The sequence below is a fragment of the Gossypium hirsutum genome, chromosome D01 (genome assembly GCF_007990345.1).
Source record: "Gossypium hirsutum isolate 1008001.06 chromosome D01, Gossypium_hirsutum_v2.1, whole genome shotgun sequence".
Classification (NCBI taxonomy): domain Eukaryota; kingdom Viridiplantae; phylum Streptophyta; class Magnoliopsida; order Malvales; family Malvaceae; genus Gossypium; species Gossypium hirsutum.
The window spans coordinates 26,462,764-26,468,842 of NC_053437.1; the positions used below are offsets into that span (position 1 = coordinate 26,462,764).

Consider the following 6,079-nt stretch of genomic DNA (forward strand, 5'->3'; position numbering starts at 1 on the left):
CCTAGCTACACGGAATGATCAATTTTGGTATTGAACATCATTAAAAATAAGTGTCGCAATAATATTGAAGATGAAGTTCCCTTAAATTGTTTGCTACTATATGTTGAAAAAGAAATTGCTGAGACATTTTATCTAGATTCATTTATAGATGACTGTAACGCCCCAAAATTTTAATTTTGGGTATTATGAATTTGTGACACAAAATATATGTTTGCTTTAGTGGTTATGTGTTCTGGGTGTGTTTGGGAGGTCCCAAGTTCAAGCTAGGACTTGAGCAAATTTTGATATTTTTATGAATAAGCCCTATCTCTGGTCAGTAGGCTTTTAAGTAAAAGTTGGCAAATAATTAACAGAATAGGCCTGCTGGTCTGGTGGATAAGTGGAGTGTTGGTGTGAAGGAGGTCCTGTGTTTGAATCTTGGTGTGGGCATTATTTTTGCTCACGCGTCTAGGAGAGTTTGAGATGGACAAAAAATATGAGTAGTGGATTTAGTAGGGAGTTTGATGGGGAGAAGATTAAGGGATTTTGGGGCTTATCGAGATTTTATTTTATTTTATTCCCATAACCGAATTTTCACTCTCTTTTCCAAAAAAATTTTGTCGTCTATTCTTCTCCCTCTCCTCTTGCCGAAATTCTCTGAGTTTTTCCATATTTCTTTTCTTTTTCTTCTTCTTGATTTTTCCCTAATCCATTTATTTTCCTTTATTTTTGCACACGGTTAGTGCTCGCTTAGTTTCAGAAAGTATTTCTCTTTGTTTCTGTCATGAATCTCTTAGCGACTAAAGTGGTAATGTTTTTTTCTTCGATTTGGGCGTAGGGGGAGGCTTGGACTGGTGAATTCAGTGTTCTCATCTTAACAATAGTTAAACGGAGGGTTATCGTTGGTGGTAAGTTGGGTTTCTGTTCGTTCTTGGTTGTCATTTCGCTTGTAAATCCATTAAATTGACGTTGAGTATCTTGAATAAATTGTCATTTCGCTTGTAAATCCATTAAAACCAGGTGTGTACCCGAAACGCAGAAAATGAGATTCGGCGAAAAGCCAAAATTGCTTGCTATTTGGACAACAGCAGTAGGCTAACTTTGAAAAATCACCATAAATTGTGAAAATCAAATTAGAGGATGAAAAAAAATATGGAATTAAATCTTATTAAGTATAGTTTCTCATAGAAGAAATGGTGTAAGTAATGGAATTGTAAATTGTGAGATATAATAAGTTTTGTGAGACAATGTCAGAATGAATTCGGGTTCCCTTGTTTTGAATTTGGAAAATCATCAAAAATTAGAGAAAAATAATTAGAGTTTAAAATTTACATGTTTAAATTAATAATGAGTCTATTTTCAATAGAAACAAATGGAAACATAATCCAGGTTTTGTACTAAGATATAATTAATTTTTAGCAAAGAAGGAACGAAACTATCAGATAGCAGAAATAGGGGTAAGTTTGAAGATTTTACTGTACTTATTAGTTGAACCAAAAATTCTGAAAATTTTATGGTAGAAAGGTATTTGAGTCGAGTTTGAAAGACATCAAACGGATCTTAATTCGAAATTTTTTAGCTCAAGATATAAATAATTTAGTAATAGTGACTCAAGTAGATAGCGTTGAAGGAACATATTAGTAAATAGTGAAAACTTATATGAATAATTAACTAGCACGGGTTACATTAAAAATGGATCACGTGGCCAAGGCCAATTTGGGCCAAGTGGGCCACATGGGAGTGTGAGCCTATTTTAAAAATATCATAATTAAACTTAATGAATTTAACAACTACTATTTGGGTCTGAATTGAAATTTCAAATATTAAAAAAAATAGACCAAACCAAAGCATAATGATTAAATCCACAACCACTACAAGAAAAATAGGCATTACCAACGTTAAAAGTCATTGCTAAATATTATATTACTGTTACTAAAATTTTATTGTAACAACAAAAAGTTGTTGTGGGATCATTGCATATACCTCTGTTGTCTAAAGTATATGCAACACTTTGCAAATTAAAAAGTCATTTTTATTTATATATATTGCAATGACTTTTGTCATTTTCAAATATGGTTTTTTTAGAAACGACTTAATTTATTTGTGTAAATATGTTTTAGTTACAATAAAATCATTTATGAAATCTATAACTTAACGACAATATTTCAGTTGAAAAAATTATTACATAATAATATATTGGTTGCAACTTAAAATTCATAACAATGTAAATTTAGATGCTAATTTTTTTTTACATAACTATAATATAATGGTTGTCAAATTATTTTGTGACGAGATTTTAGTTGGTTGTATATTACATTACAGACAGCTAAATGTCATTTCCAAAAAAAATGTTTCAACAACCATAATATGTGGTTGCGAAATTGTTTATGTAACAATAATACTACTGGTTTCCAAATATTATTTTGCAACAATATTTTAATTGGTTGTGTATTACACTACGCAACAGCCATATGTCATTGCCAAAAAATTATTTTAACAATTATCAAATGTAGTTATCAAATACTTTACACAATAATAATATGTTGTTAATACTTTTATGTAACAATATTTATATAGCTGTAAAATATTAATTTGCAACGACATAATAATTGGATACATTTTATGATAAGTCCTAAAAATAACATGTTTAAACCTCATTCTTAACGCGTTTTGGGTGATTATCCAATGTTTATTGTGAGTTTTATACTCCTAATCCTTTAAATTAATTATTTAATGCTTGATAGAGAACTTGGAAAAAAAGGAGCAAAAAACGAGAGAAAATCAGAGTGTCAGAGCTAGTTGAGGGAGCCACATGAGCTGCACCTTTTCATACGGCCAAATCACACGGCCATGTAAACCATATAGACGTGTGGTAAGTCGTGTCAATTTCATGAGATTGCGCACTGAACAGCAAAAATCACGATTTTAGGTTTTTCGGGCATTCTAAGATGTATATGTGACAAAAGTAAGAAAATAAGAGAAATTTGTAAGAAAATAATCAAGAAAATGACTCGAAAAACACCATTGAAGTCGAACCTATAAGGTAGATTTTGGTCAAGTTTGAAGATTCTTAGTTGATTTCTTAGGAAGTTATCATGAGTTACTTTTATTCTTTCGGTTATATTGTATCTTTGATTTTTATCTTTTCGAGTATGAACTAATTTTCTAAATACCTGAGGGGAATGAACCCTACGATGAATTATGTCGTTTGATATATATTTTACAAAATAAATACATAGTTTCTTTGTTCTAAATTATATGTGCTTAATTCTTGGTTTTATTTTTCTAAATTATTAATACATGTTTGATATGCTTAAACTAGTGGTTGAATAAACCCTATTTAAGATTAGATTTTGCATAATTAAGTTGAGTTGCATGCAATCCTAGAAATAGGATGATATAAATCTATCGGATTAGAGTCAAATCTAATAGGAGAATCCATAGCATGAGTTAATGGGTTAATAGGGGTTTTAATTAGAAAGAAATTTCAATTAATCAACTTAGAGTCAGATACTTTTATGCTCGAAAGAGATATTAACATAATTTAGGGCTTTCCAGTGATCAAGGTGCTAAGTAAAGAAATTGCGTAATTTAGATTGAATTTGATAGATAAAATCTAAGCGGATTCTTACTTGTGTATTGTTTCATTTCTTGGTTGTTATTCAATTATTTTCATGTTTTGTTCATTGATACGTTCATTAGTTAATTAAATTAGTTAATTTTAGTTTTAATCGACCATTTGAATTATTCAGTTACATAATAGAAAGACGGTAATTATTATTACTTGTAGTTCTCGTGGCAACAATATTTTTGCTCACCGTAACTATACTAGTAATTGATAGTTACACTTGCCTTAGTCAAATTCTTAGTTAGTTTTGTGACCATTAAGTTTTTGGCGTTATTAATTTAGCCCTTTTTTATTTTTATTTTAATGTTTTTTTAAATTTAATTTTTAACTTCTGATTTTCTTTTGTTAGATTCTTACAGGTTCCTTTAGTTTATGACTAGAGGCAACCTGTTGGAACCATTACTTTTCTATAGTAAAATTCAAAAAGGTTGCTCGTAAAAATCGAAAAGAGGTTAAAGAAGCAAGGCAAGGTCAACAACATATTTTCATAGATGATCAACAACAAAAAAGACATTACTGTGGAGATGGATATTAATCCTGGTGATCTACAACTTCCTGTACATCTTGCTCCTCGGACTATGTATGACTATGCTAAGCCCACTCTGATTGGGGCTGAGTCAAGTATTGTCAGACCGATTATTACTACAAATAATCTTGATATTAAGCCGAACATAATTCAAAAGGTGCAACGGTATGTTCAGTTTGATGGGTTGCAAGATGAAGATCTGAATGCTCATTTAGCTAACATTTTGGAGATCTACGACACATTTAATATCAATAGTGTTATTGATGATGCCATATGCTTACGGTTGTTCCCATTTTCTTTGAGGAACAAAGCAAAATAGTGGTTGAATTTACTTCCATGGGGTTCCATCTCTACTTGAGCTGAGATGATTGAAAAGTTTTTGTTAAAGTACTTCCCATCGTCAAAACAACTATGTTAAGGAATGTCATCTCTTCTTTTGCTCAATTTGAGCTTAATATGATGCATAGGAGAGATTTAAGGATCTTTTGAGAAAGTGTCATCATCATGGGTTACCTTTGTGGTTACAAGTTCAAAATTTTTACAATGGTTTGAATCCCTTGACTAGGCAAATGATTGATATAGTAGCTGACGGAACACTAAATAATAAAACACTTAAGGTAGCCCGAGAATTTATTAAAGAGATTTCTCTGAGTAACTATCAGTGGCAAGTTATGAGAACAAAGCCTACCAAGGTAGCCGATGTTTTTAATATAGATGTAGTTGCTATGTTGGCGAGTCTGGTTGAAGCTCTTAGTAAAATAATTTGATGGTTTGAATTTCAGTAAATAGGTGAATCTAGTAATTCAATGTGATGCGACTGGAGCGGGGATGATCAATCCGGAAGTTTTATCCTTCAAGTCTAACATGGAGCATGAGCAAGTTGACTTTATGGGTAATAATTTTAGAACTCAAAATAACCCTTATAGCAATAATTATAACCCAAGATGTAGGAATTATTCAAATTTTCTTGGGGTGGTCAAGAAAATCAAATGTCACAACCCTTTCCAGGCTTCCAACAACCTGATTAGTAAGAAAAGAAGCCGAATCTTCAAAAGATGTTGAGTAAATTTATTTCAGTGTCAAAACTAGATTCCAAAACACTAAAAAAGCTTTGAAGAATCAACAGGAATCTATTCAGGGTCTCGAGAATTAGATTATCCAGCTTGCTAAATTGGTTTCAAAGAGACAACAAGGCAGTTTACCTAATAACACTGAAACCAACCCAAAAGAGCAAGTCCATGCAATCACTTTACGAAATGGAAAGGTGCTAGCCAAGCCTAAAAAGAATATGAATCCAAAAGCTGTTGAGAAAAATGATAAGGTTGAAGAATGCAAGAAAGAGCGTAAGTTGGAGTTGAAAGAATACAAACCACCAATTTTATATCTGGCAAAGTTGAAGAAAAACACATAGACGAACAATTTGGTAAATTTCTTAAACTTTTAAAAAAATTATATATTAACTTACCTTTTGTTGAAGCTCTTTCGGATATACCCAAATATGCAAAAATTTTAAAAGAGTTGTTAACAAATAAAAGGAAGTTCAAAGAGTTGTCCACTATGCAGCTAAATGAGGAGTGCTCGACCATTCTCCTAAACAAACTACCCACCAAGCTTAAAGATCCAGAGAGTTTTACTATCCCTTGTTTTATTGGTAGCTTAAATGTTGAAAAAGCTATGGCTAATTTGGGTGCTAGTATAAATTTAATGTATTATAAAATGTTCAAACAACTTGGTCTTGGGGAACCAAAACCCATTAGGATGAGTATTAAATTAGTTGACAAATCAATTAAGTATCCTAGGGGTATTATTGAGGATGTGCTTGTTAAAATTGATAAATTCATATTCCCTATTGATTTTGTTATACTAGACATGGATGAGGATATTAAGGTACCCAAGATTTTAGGTCGACCTTTTTTAGCCACTACTAGAACTATTATTGATATGAG

The 6,079-nt window shown here is 31.4% G+C and overlaps 1 pseudogene; it reads right to left on the bottom strand.

Moving 5' to 3' along the window:
- Positions 1 to 4,544: 4,544 nt before the first annotated feature.
- Positions 4,545 to 4,644, bottom strand: LOC121214245 (uncharacterized; annotated as a pseudogene).
- Positions 4,645 to 6,079: the final 1,435 nt, after the last annotated feature.